Here is a 13,795-nt window from a genome sequence, read left to right as displayed (position 1 = left end):
CCTGTCCTTTTATACACCCAAGAGGCATGTGAACTCGCATATAAGCCCCGTCCGTTTGGCCCCTCCCCACACCAACTTGATGGACAGGTCACTCGAGGGACCCCGGCGCTCTTTGGTGTGATGGCAAAGTTAATCAGCACCCCCAAAAATGTGTGTTTTGTCGAGGCTGGGTAGGTGTGCGCTCTCCCCATATCTATCGTCGAAAATTAGCTTTGATGCTTGATGGAGGCCTTTGCATAATTGACTTTCACGAGCTCAATCCCTGTGCAGTTCCTGTGACCACGAGCTTCTCTGATCCGTGCCTGTCCTTTTATACACACAAGAGGCATGTGCACTTGCATATAAGCCCCGTCCTAACACACACTAGTGGTGTGTGCACCGTCTTCGCGCCCTTTACCCACTTGATGGACAGGTCACTCGAGGGACCCCGGCGCTCTTTGGTGTGATGGCAAAGTTAATCAGCACCTACAAACATGTGTGTTTTGTCGAGGCTGGGTAGGTGTGCGCTCTCCCCATATCTATCGTCAAAAATTAGCTTTGATGCTTGATGGAGGCCTTTGCATAATTGACTTTCACGAGCTCAATCCCTGTGCAGTTCCTGTGACCACGAGCTTCTCTGATCCGTGCCTGTCCTTTTATGCACACAAGAGGCATGTGAACTCGCATATAAGCCTCGCCCGTTTGACCCTGCCCCTCACACTAGCGATGTGCACCGTTTTCCCGCCCGGCCATTACCCACTAAATCTGCAAAGTCTGCGAATCCGCAAATTTGCAGAGTTTGCGGATCGCGAATTCGCAAATTCGCAAAATTCGCGAATTGCGAATTCGCAAAATTCGTCCATGCCTAATTTTTATCTGCTGCACTGCATTGGGAGCCAGCTTAAAAAATCTACCCCATAGTCTATAAGAGGCATGGGTGGATGAGGTCCCCAGGGCCAAATACGGCCCAGGGAAAGGGGGGCAATGCGGCTATCCTCCCATAAAAAACTAAATTAGATGCAAGTCAATGGAAGCCCCTCCTTTTTTTTCCACTACTCTGCAAATACACCTCCTGGTGTGCTGCTGGTTGAAGGATAAAGTCCCCTTGACTGACGAGGGTCCTTAGGGACCAACAAGACCTCCTGTTACCTCCAGTAAGTCCCACACAGCTGGATTGCTGAGAGGTGGGAAGAGGCCACGCCCCTTTCTTCACCTTTTGGCACACTGCTGGTGAGGAATGATGTCCCCTTGCCTCCTGAGATATTAAGGACTTCTTCCCCTAATCAGTAGTGCGCCAGTAGGCATGTTTGCAGAGTGGTGGAGAAAGGGGCGTGGCCTCTGATGACCTCCCAGCAATCCAGCTGTGTGGGTCTTACTGGAGGCACATATCTGTCAGGCTTATCTAAAGAGGCAATGTGAAAAGTATTTGTGCCACACACACAACAACTTTCAGATTACCAGTCCATTTGAATCCTTTAAGCAGCACAGCAGTTCTTTTGGTAGAGCTTCAGTTACAAGTCCAGTAATCTCTGATGATTTTATGGAGTCAGAGACCCAATACTTATACCCAAATGTGCCTTTGATTTGGGGGTGACTTCAAAGCAGCCTTCTGAACTGCACAAGGATCCCTTTCAATCCTATCCTGTCCGCCAAGCTATCTGATGGAGGTAATCAGTCCTTTTTGTGGGGACAAGACAGAGCCTATTCAAGTGCAGTGTTAGCCCCTCCCATCCTGCCCAGGCAAGGCCATCAGAATGCAGATGTATGTAGATGGGTACTAAGACACAAATATCCTTCCTGGGTTGTGGCTGTCTAGAGAGAATACTCAAAATGTAGCTGTCACCCACCACAGATGTGCATTGGAGACAGGCGGTCAGGCACACAGAGCAATAAGTGAAGAGAAATGTCCACTTTCTAAGAGTGGCATTTCAAAAACAGTAATACTAAATAGAAATTCACCAGTAACGAGGATTTATCATTACCATTCTAAATATATGACACATGAAAATGCTTCTCCTCTCTGATCAGAAAATACAGCTTAAAAGTGTATTAAGGAATTCCCAATGCTAAGATATGAGACAAGTAGGCCTCACAGTAGTAAAGCACGAAATAGGCTGTTTGTCATTACCAGGACATGCAAAACATACCAATACATGTTCTACTGTTCATTTACACAGCACCCTGCCTTTAGGGCTACCTAGGGCCTACCTTAGAGGTGACGTGTATGTAATAAAAGGGTAGTTTCAAGTTTGGCAAGTAGTTTTAAATGCTAAGTCAAAGTGGAGTAAACTGCACACCCAGGCCCTGCTGACAGGCCTGAGACTTGTTTGAAAGGCTATTTCTGTGGATGGCACAACAGTACTGCAGGCCAACTAGTAGCAGTTAATTTACAGGCCCTTGGTATATGGTATACCACTTTACAAGGGACTTACAAGTAAATCAAAATTACCCAAGCAGGTGTAAACCAAATATGTCATCTTTAGAAGAGAGCGCACATGCACGTAAAAACTAGTCAGAAGTGGTAAAGTGCCCAAAGTCCTAAAGAGACCAAAAAGAAGGTCTGAAAAAGAGGAGGAGAAAGACAATAAGTTTGGGGTGCCAGACTCATCCTAAAACTCCCCAAAAGGACCCACATCGACCCCACCTCCGGAACCACCTTTGGCTTCCAGTTCAGAAGAGATGCCAGCTCAGGATACTCACAATGCCTACAAGATCTTCCATGACCAGGAACCAGCATAGATCAACCATTGCCTGAACTTCCACCAAGTCACCAGACAGCTACGCTCTGCCTCCCTAGCCCTCATACAAACTTCCCACATTTGCTGAGGCTACAGTGGAGGGTGTTCTTTCACCTACCCCTGCGCCAATTCCAGGAATGACATACCCCTCCATCTGCGAACATCGTCCTCCTTTGTGGAGTTCAGATAGGGACTCAGGACTTGGCTTTTCGACAAAGACGAGTCAAACCTCAGAGCATGGATACCCTAAGGGTAAATAGCCATGCTCAAGAAATGCTGACCGATTGATTATTTACCTGCAGTTTTAGGTTTGGATTTCCATTGCAATCCACTGCCACTAGAAACCAACTCAGATGTATTTATGTCTTTGGTACAGGGGATAACTTGATTGAAACTGTCAGCAACAATGAAAAAACATTTTGCGACTCTGCCTTTTTCAGTGGTGAACATGAGAATGCTAACCATTGTATTGCACAAGCATTTCAAGTGATATCACTCATTTTAAAGATGTGTGGTTCCCAATAGTTATTTGCATTGAATTATTGGATGGATTTTTGCCAGCATTTGAGGGAGGGGGGCGGGAGCAGGGAAAATGATCAAAAGTTGGTCAACTGAGTCCTATTCTCTAGAAGGTTTTTTGACATTGTATTGTAATGTAATGTAAAAATTATTTATAGAGTGCGCGGACACCAGGCCGTTTCATGGCGCTGGGAACGGAGGGACTTAGTTCAGATGTTATTCAAAGGCTTGACGAAACAGGTGAGTTTTCAATATTTTTCTAAAAGAGGTGTAACAGGAAATTGACCTAAGTTCGTGTGGAAAAGAATTCAGTAATTTGGGTGCCAAAAATGAGAACCTAAGGCCCCCGTGTTTTTTCCGTTTAAAAGAAGGGACGGAAAGGAGGTTGTGGTGGGAAGAGCGAAGGTTATGGGATGGGACGTACCGATGGATCCTGGAGGCAATAAAAGCAGGAGCGTGGCCAGATAGTGACTTAAAGATGGTGCAGCCGAGTTTGAAAATACAGCGTTTAGCTACCGGAAGCCAATGGAGCCTCTTCAGCAAAGGGGAGACATGTTGATGTTTGGGTTGGTGGAAAATAAGTCTCTCTGCTTGGTTCTGAACCAATTGTAGTTGGTGGAGCTGGTAGGCCGGGATGCCAACGTAAAGAACGTTGGCATAATCGAGGCGGGAGGTAACCCTTGCCATGATGACCAATGTGAGTGCCTCCGTGGTCAAGAACCTGCAAATTTTCCGGATTCTCCAAAGATGGAAAAAGCACTAGGAGGTGACTGCATTAATTTGGGGTTTTAATGAAAGATCGTTACTGATGATAACCCCTAGACTCTTCACGGAGTTAGCGGGGTGGGGGGGAGCCCCAGGAAGATGGCCAAAAACTGGGGTTCCAAGGATTAAGAGACCCTCCTGTTAAAAAAGCTCAGTTTTGTCGGGGCTAAGTTTCAATTGGCTTTGACACATAATAATAATAATAATAATAATAATAATAATAAAAGCCTCCTATATAGCGCCTGGTTACACTAGAGAACAGTGTGTCCCCGTGCTTTATGAACATGGACTGGGCTGTTTCCGGGAGAATAGAGGGAAAAGACTGATGGGGGGCGAGAGAAGGGGCTCATATCTTCGGGAACAGATAGGTTTTTAGTTTTTGGCGGAAAATTTTCTCTGATGGTTCCATCCTGAGTTCAATGGGTAGTGAGTTCCATTGTTTGCTGGCCAAGTATTTAAAAGACCTACCGCCCATACGCGCCCGGTAAATTCTGGGCACTTGAAAGAGCATACAGCCTTGGGATCTTAAGAGTCGTTTGGGTTGATACTTGGTCAGTAGTTTTTGGAGGTATATTGGTCCTTTGTCTTGGGCAAATTGGGTGAGTCATGCACATAGTTTTGAATACAATGCCCTCACGTATGGGCAGCCAGTGGAGGGTGGCTAAGGCATGTTTCCCTGGGGACCTTCTGGATAGGTTAAGTGCCAGTCGGGCAGCTGTGTTTTGAACGCACTGCAGACGCTGAAGACCTTTTTTGCTCAAGCCCATATACAGTGAGTTACTGTAATCAAGATGGGGTGTTACCAGAGCATGGATCAGAGTTTTCCTATTGGTTGCAGGGAGGGAGTCCAGGGTTTTGCGTAGAGTCTTAAGGATCCCGTAACATTTGCCTGCTATCCCTCTAGTGTGGTGTTCAATGGACAGGGTAGAGTCTAATCTGACCCCTAAGTTTTTCACCTGCTCGGAGGGCTTTGGTATGGCACCCAGTTCTGATGGCCACCATGCAGACGACCAGATCAACGGAGTCTTCCCGAACACAAGAAGATCTTTTTTATTTGCGGGTACCCCATGTCTGAGTGCTCAGACTTCCGATTTGAAAGGAGGCAATGGACTTGGAATTGCCTATTAGCCAGGAATGCGTGCATCCATTCACCGAGTGAAAGCATGGTGGATTGGAAATTGGTGATGGATGCAGGGGTGGAATCAAAGTTAAAAACCAGTTGAAGGTCATCGCCGTAATTGAAGATGGTGGCTGGACTATTGCGTGAGGAGCAGATCAGAGGTTGCATATACAAATTAAATAGAAGAGGTGATAGGGCGGAGCCCTGGGGGACCCCACAGGTAAGTTTTGTGGGAGTGGCTGAGAAAGTGGACAAATGAACAGCTCTGGAGCGATGGTGTAAGAAAGATCTAATCCACTTCAGAGCCACGCCTTGGATGCCGGCATTGTTGACACTGTCGATCAGGAGATCATGATCGACCGTGTCAAAAGCGGCTGATAAGTCCAAAAGCACAAGTGCCTGGGTGTGTTATTGTCGGCTCCCCTCCTAAGCTCGTCCATCACAGCCACAATGATCGATTTAGTAGAATGTGCTGGCCTGAAGCCTGCCTGCTGGGGGTCCAAGAATTGGGACGACTCAATGAATAAGCTAAGGCAGTTGGTCACATGAGCTTCTAAAATTTTACTAAGGAAAGGGAGCAAAGAAATGGGACGGAAATTGCTCAGCACTTAGGGGTCGGCATTAGGTTTTTTTAGAATGGTTACTACTGCGGCGCATTTAAAGATGTCCGGAACAGTGCCTGTAACTAAAGAGTTGTTGAGGAGTGAGAGTGGAGGATCAGGACAGGCCTAGAGAGCTTCTTTCAGAATGTGAGGAGGGCAGCAATCATACGGGGAGCCAGAGCCAACTCTGTTCAAGAGGGTCAGAAACTCAGCCTTGGAAATCAAAGGAATATGGTCTAGCAGGGTTGGGTTTTTGCAGGTGATAGTAGGGACAGCAGACGGGATGGGGAGGGGGATATTGTTTTTAATAGTAGTGATTTTGTTGATAAAAAAGGCATTCAGTGAGTCACACAGAAACTGTGAGGAGAAAGGTTTAACCAGTACCCGGTCTTGTTGTGTGAGCTCATTGACGATAGAAAAAATGTCTTTGGACTTGGACGATGAATTAATAATTTTTAGGGAAAAGTATGCAGTTTTGGGTTGGAGGATGGAGTTTTTATAATGTTTTAATAAGGTTACATAAACAGTTTTCTCCACGGGGAGATACTCGCGCCTCCAACCGCGCTCAGCCTGCCAAAGGGCCAGTTTTTCCTTTTTTAGTTCCACAGAGAACCATCCCTGGGCATCGTGGGGGCGTTTGGTTTTGATTTTTTTCAGAGGGGCGACCTTATTGCTGGCTGATTCCAACCAGCTGGTGATGCTTGACGCCTGACAAGAGATGGAAACCTGTTCCTTAGGAGCAGAGATAGCCAGGAGCCTTTGGAATTCATTCTGGTCGGCCCGCTTCCAATTTCGAGCTAAAAGGTTACTAACAGGGATCGGTGGGACATAAGGAGTATGAGTAATGGTAAAAGAGATAAAAGAATGGTCAGACCAGGAACAGGGAAAAATTATAGGGGGAGTGATTGCAATGTTGGCAGTCCAAACTTGATCCAGGATGTGCCCCTTAATATGAGTGGCTTTTTGGATATGTTGGGAAAAATTCAGTCCATGATAGCAGGTCCGAAAACTCTACCGACAGGTTACTTTCACACGGATCTGAATGCCAATAAATAAAATCGCCAATGATGATGATCCTGGCATGATTGATGACAAGTTGAGAGACCAATTCTCCAAAAAGCTGGGGGAATAGAGGCATATGGTCGGGGGGCGGTGAAAAAGGGCACAAATAAAGGAGAACTTCGGGGAGGAAAATTTCAAAATGAGACTATTAACTCGGGAGAGACTGACCCTTTCTAACATGGTAAATTTGTGCTTTTGATGAATAATAGCTGCAATTCTGCCACCAATTTTACCCTGGGTTCGGTTAGATTGAAGTATATAATACCCAGCGGGTATTGCGGCTAGAATGTCAGGTGCGGAGTCATCCGTTAACCAAGTTTCCGATAGAAGAAGGATGTCAATTTCATTAACATCGAGTAGTTGGAAAATCTCAAGTTGATGTTTCACCATTGAACGGGTATTAAGGTAGGTGATGGCCAAAGGGACTAGGCCCGAGGGGATTGGTAAAGGAGGGCGGTGGGAGATCTCAGGGGGCGTGACAGAGGTCAGTCGTGTGTATGAACCGGGGCGGACGAAACTGGGGATGAAAATACCTGAGTTGAGTGCTGCCAACCTGGCATGAGGAGTAATGGATTCCTCATGTTGCAGGTTGTGAAGATCAGAAGAGGTATAGGTAATAAGTTGGACATTATGACAGGCCCCTTGCCCCAGCCTGTCGCGAACGGGCGCAGAAGGGCTTGCCTTTGGCGCGCCGCCGGCGTGCCCGCTGCGCTTCCTTCTAACCTCCATGTTAAATAACCCTGGGAGGGGAAAAACGCTAACCCCCGGAAGTGAGGGATCAGGCCGGAAGTAGTGTTGCTCGTGAAGCGACCCTCCGCTCAATCAGCACTTTGCCGTGGTGGAACGGGGTCTAGAGCAAGCAGGAATCAGTTTGCCAAGTAAGTTAAAATCACAATAAACACAACAAGTTTAAAAATCAAAGGTTCCTTGTTTTAGCACACAGATTAAAGTCAGTAGCGCAATGAGCGTCTAACGGCCACAATTGCCGCATCCGCTGCCAGAGCGACTACCTAGACGTCTAAATATAGCCTAGGCTCCGAGATAACTAGAGCGCTAACCCCTGGAAGTGAGGGATCAGGCCGGAAGTAGTGTTGCTCGTGAAGCGACCCTCCGCTCAATCGGCACTTTGGCGTGGCGGAACGGGGTCTAGAGCAAGAAGGAATCAGTTTGCCAAGTAAGTTAAAATCACAATGAACACAACAAGTTTAAAAATCAAAGGTTCCTTGTTTTAGCACACAGATTAACGTCAGGAGCGCAATGCGCGTCCAATGGCCACAATTGTCGTGTCCGCCTGTGGCCTGTTTTCAGATGGTACCATTGCTGATTGAACGGATTTGTTAAATAGTTGACTGAAAATTTGGTTTATGACCTTCAAGATATTTGTCAAAATCAAAGGACGATATGGGTCGTCAGGGGAACACTGACTTACACATGAGAATGGTATGTTTGGATTCTTCCAACAAAATCAGGGAGAACTCAAGCAGGTCACAGGCCCTCATCTTACTCGTATAACTGGGTTAGGCTTCAAATTATAAACATTTTAAGAAACTCGGCTTAAAAATGTCAGATAGCTCATTGTATAAATCTAAGGGAGAAGAAACTTGCTGCACACAGGTCACAGGGTTAAGGAAGTTCCAGACAATGCTGAACATTTTCGCACCAACTGTTAGCAGGTGTAGATATTTTATCCTCAAAGTATTTGGCCTGCTCCTTTTTGATCAATAAATGATATTTCCTAAAGTCCTCACTGTAGTTACCTTTAATCCCCCATTAAAAAATGCCTCCTCCAGAACCTCTCCAGTTTCTTACAGTGCTTTTTCTCTTCCCCAACATACCTGAAGCCAAAAAACAGAGGGTCTCAATCGCTGATGTTTTTATGGGATCCCCTTTCTTAGCTATGTATTTTACCCATGTGTTAGTGGCTTCAACATCTTTCTTAAGTCTGTCTTAAGTCTTTCTTAAGTCTGTCTTAAGTTTGTCTTAAGTTTGTCTTAAGTCTGTCTCAAGTATGTCTTAAGTCTGTCTTAAGTTTGTCTTAAGTCAAACTTAAGACAAAATCCTAACTTTACGACTACTAAGGGGCATATGTAGGTAATTGACATTTTGCGATTCTCAAATAGCGATTTTTAAGGAATCGCTATTTGAGAATTGCAAAATGGAATGTAGGTAATAATTCGCAATTTTTTTGCGAATCCCTAAAATGTCTTAATTGCGATTTGCAAATTGCGAATCGCAATTAAGGAATGAGTGCCCTATTCATTCCTATGGGCCAAGAGACCCATTGGAATGGATGGGGATACATTCTCAAATTGCGATTTTCTCATAGAAAATCGCAATTTGAGAATTGCAATTCCAAGGGTGCCAGGGTGTCCAAAGGACACCTGTTGCACCCCTGGAATGTGCCTGTAAGTACATGTGGCGCACATACATGCCCTAAGGGCATGTCTGTGTGCCTCATGGCACTTTGAATTATTAAAAAAAATGCATTTTGACAGGAAATCGCAAAATACTATCTACTTGGAGTAGGTGGTATTTTGCGATACCTTAAGCCAAAATCGCATTTTAAAATTCACCCCTACATAGCATTTAAGGAATCGCAAATTTGCGATTCCTTAAATGCTTAAGCAAAATAAGGAATCGCAATTTTTGCGATTTCTTATTTTGCTATGTGGCACCTACATACCAAATGGCCATTTGCGATTCACAAACGCCTTCCTACATATGCCCCTAAATGCCTTCTGTGAATACCAAAAGTAGTAAGTTTAGGATTTTGTCTTAAGTTAGTTCTGTGAATCGGGCCCATTATTTTAAAGTAAATTTTCATGTCTTAATATACTCCAGTGTCTTCTATGTTTAGAATCCTGTGTTGTGTCATCTCTTGCGCGCCCCAGGGACCACCACCTGTCCGAGGCTTTTAAAAAAATATTGGAGGGGGGCTGCACAGACTCCCCTTCATTGGTTCTTTAGAGCCCCGGGGACCACCACCTCCCTGGGGCTTAAACCAATATTTAGCAGGGGCCACATGGACCCTTTCACTCCAGGGACCACCACCACCCTGGGGCCAGCACATAACATAGATAAGATATGGGGTCACATCACCCTACCCCCTCCCAGGCCATATGCGGCACCGGGGACCACCACCTCCCTGGAGACGGCTAACAAAAAAGTGGGAGGGGCTGTGCTACCCATTCATGGAGCTATTAATGGACCTGGGCACCGCCACCCTTCAGGACTGACCCTGCTATGTCACAGGGTTGCCACACTTGGGACATAACTGTTTGATCTGACTTGGCGGGAGATTTGACATCTCCCACCAAGTCAGAGCAAACACTCAGCTCTCAGCAAGCACTACCCGGTATAGTGCTCCTGCTTGCTGGGACCGGAGTTTTCATCTGTTTCCCTGCCCACTGTCAAATGGGCAGGGAAACAGACAAAACTATTGCTCTCACACAAAGGGAGCTTCATGTTTAGCAGCTTCCTGCATGTGAGAGTAATGTCAGCTCCCACTGGAGGATGGGAGCCGGCAGGGACCGCTGGGGGTTTCAGGACCCCCCCCCCCCACACTGTCCCCAACAGTGCGGTGCCCTGGGGTGTGACTGGGTGTGTGAGCAGTTCTGTGGATCATGTCATCAGTGATGTTTTTTGAGATGTCATCAATGATGTCACTGACCATGTTTTGATTGATATCAAATGTGAGGTCGTAAGCAGTGCATTGTGGGGGCGTAAGCTACTGTTAGTTCAGCTAAGTAAAAGTGCTGAATTTCACTGGTTTTGTACCAGTGACAATTATTAATTAATTGAGCCTAACTTTAACATTCTCTGTGTTGGATCCTATGCATCTATCTGGGGACTGGCATGGCCACTTATCTTAATTGCCTAGTGTACTAAATAGGGGAATGATTCGGTTAAGGAATTACGCGGCTGGAATCAATATTGATAATTATAAACAAAATGTATCCTCTGAAACCATGAATTCGCTTTCACTTAGTTCAACTGAAGTTTTATTACTCAACTCTGGGTTACCATATTATACGTCTTTTTTCTGTACATTTTACATTAAAGGTTCCTATTATTAATTGCTATTTTGAGCAAATCCTCGTTATTTTTCTTTGTAACAAAAAACATCAAAATGTACAATTTTTACAATACTTACATATATACAGTCATAGACATCACAGTAAAATAAATCATTTTCTAAACACACATAAGTTTTAGCATTCAAGGTATGTTACAAAAACAATCACTGTGCAAAAAGGTAGTATTCTTTTAGAAACATTTACAGTCCTACTTTTTAGATCTAATATAGGGACGTATATATTTTCGTCCTCAATAGACGCTCTTTCATAGGTCCTGTACAGGTCAGAGATTATTGATACAATTCTGGTTTGAGCTTATGCTTTCAGCTAAAAAAAATGCCTTATTTATTTGGCAGAAATTCTAGTCCTTATTCTCTCTTGACCTTGTGTGGTGTAGTAGCCAACGCGTATCAACCTTCGCAATAGGTGGACCCAAGGTTTTTTAAGTGAAGGTCTTCATCGGGGCGAGACCATTTTGCCGGCGAGACCGGTTAGTCACTACTCTGTTCCTCACTCGCGTTAGGACGCCTCGGCGGTGAAGAAGCGATCTCGCCGGCAAAATGGAGCGAACTCAAGATTGAAAAAGAAAACTTTTGGGAAGCTTACAGAGTCATTAAAGGCCCGCATACACCACAAGGAAACAAGTTGTTTATGTCCTTGAGAACTGCAAACTGCAGCAAGTAGCGGTTGTGGAAACCTACATTCAACTGTGAAGGGAATACGAAATTTGAGATGTCCTACATGAAAAATAGTCGCCTCCAATTTTGTTAGAGTGTGGCTACAGGGACATGCCCCACCAGCCCATATATGGTGCGACTATACATCGGGGAGGATAAGATTGCACATGATTGTTCGATAAAATGCATCATAGAGTCGGTGTGGGACAATGAAATTCTGATTGTGGATATACAGTACTTAAACCACTTTTTGCATTGTGTATACACATGCAAAAGGTTTCTTCCTGTTTTTAAATGTCAGCACTCAGAGATAGGAAATATTGTGATTGGTCTTAATGCATGGAGCTGTCTTTATTGGCATGCTTTGTGCATCAATGCATGTATATGTTGTTTGCCTCTGGCTTCTTCAATTCAGATCAGCCATGATTAATGAACGCTTCTATTTCTCTATTTTTGCATATCATGAACGTGAAGAAAAAGGCACCAATAGGGGCCTCCCCAGCCAAAGTACAGGCAAGTAGGCCTGTCATTCGCACCAATGCATATTTATTTATATGTTTGTTTGTTTATGTCAAAGGTTCTGTTGACTGATCGATAAGTAGCTAAGGCAATGGACATACTATGAAAAACATGAAGGTCTTGAACATAGTTCTGATGAAAGCCCAGGACCTATAAATGGCCATTTAGAAGCGCTGAAGCATATTGACACATGATAGTTTACAGGAGTAGTAACACTCTGCTAGATAATACCTAATTTTAGATTATTAACCCTACCAGTGACCGCAAATAATAAAGGAGAAATGGGACGCTAACGGGGTAATTTTAACACGTTTGTCCTTGTTAGATTAGGAATAACATCCATCCATATTCCTTGGAATATGGTTGAGCCCACCCCATTTTTTAGGGAGCAGGGTGCGACCCGATGATGAAGCATGACCCCAATGTGGGCTGTGAGAGTCCCTAAACAATAAGCACACATGCTCTTATTAAAAGAAAAGGCAGAGCTGAGGCAAAGGTGAAAGGGCAGTAGGATACTTTTGGAGATGTGGTTGTATGCAGACGACCAGCATGGCTGGTGCTGGATGCAAAACGTACAGACTCAGACAGGTTTGTCTTTGGCGGGCCATCAACATACCAGCGATGTGCTTGCTGCACGTGTATGCACTGTGGTCCTGCACATAATGGAAGTATTCATAAAAAATGGCACTGTAAGGTTGTGTGCAGTCTACTTGATTGGTGGGTGGAGCTAGGGGGGCACAGGAAGAGGAGGAGCGGCGACAGGAAAGGGGCAGTTAGAGTAGGGACGAGGAACTGTGCAGAAGCAGAAGAAATAGCTTGTGAATATATAAGTGTGTAGCGTCATTATTTACTGGCACGACGCTACAGCTGGCGACGAGGGTGGGATGGTGCAGTCTGCCACCCCTGAACCCTAACAACGAGCGAACCGTCCCAGACAGCACGACGTAGAAGTCGCCGTCGTGACACGTGTGCTGTGCAGGAGACCGCCGCCGAGAGTGCACGGCCAGCGGTAAGCGCCCGCTGGTCCGCGATCAGCTGGTCGTGTGGAGCCCAGGCGGGAGAAGCATAATTAGTAATGCGCTGTCGAGCGCTGGAATCACCCATTGGCATTGCACAGTCAAGCGCTGGGACCGGGTGCCCACCCCGGATGAGTGAGGTCGCAGAGGGTGGCTGAAGAAAAGAAGATCGAGAGCCCACCCTGATCCTACCTGCCGCTTTTAAGCTCAGAGAGCGTGTGCAAGTATTGCTTGCTGGGGAGCCGGCTGCCGGTGAGTGCCGGTGGAAGAGTGAACCCGGAGGAGTGAAGGATCCCGAAATCTCGTGGGAAACGAGATTTCCACAACGGCGGCCATCTTGAAGTCAGGCAGTGGCCCCAGTCCCTATTAAAAGCATTGGGCTGCCATTTTGAAGTCAGGCAGCAAGCAACTGAATGGCAAACATAAGCAACTGCAAAGGAAAATCGGACAACAAGCACAAGCAAAGGCAACAACAAAAGAATACAAGCATAAGCAACTGCAAAGAAAATCAGACAACAATCACAAGCAAAGGCAACGACAAAAGAAAACAAGCACAAGTAAATGCAAAGGAAAATAGAAGATAAGCACAAGCAAACACAAGAGGCAAAATAAGGAAACAAGCACTAGCAAACGCAAAAGTGACATACAAGCACGAACAAAGGCAAAGGGACCAAGACATAAATCAAAGATGGCGACGTCACTGCAATGGAACGCGGCGGACG

This window comes from Lissotriton vulgaris, chromosome 4_1, assembly GCF_964263255.1.
Source record: "Lissotriton vulgaris chromosome 4_1, aLisVul1.2, whole genome shotgun sequence".
Lineage (NCBI taxonomy): Eukaryota > Metazoa > Chordata > Amphibia > Caudata > Salamandridae > Lissotriton > Lissotriton vulgaris.
The sequence above is the reverse complement of the archived record's forward strand: the minus strand, read 5'-3'. Positions refer to the sequence as shown.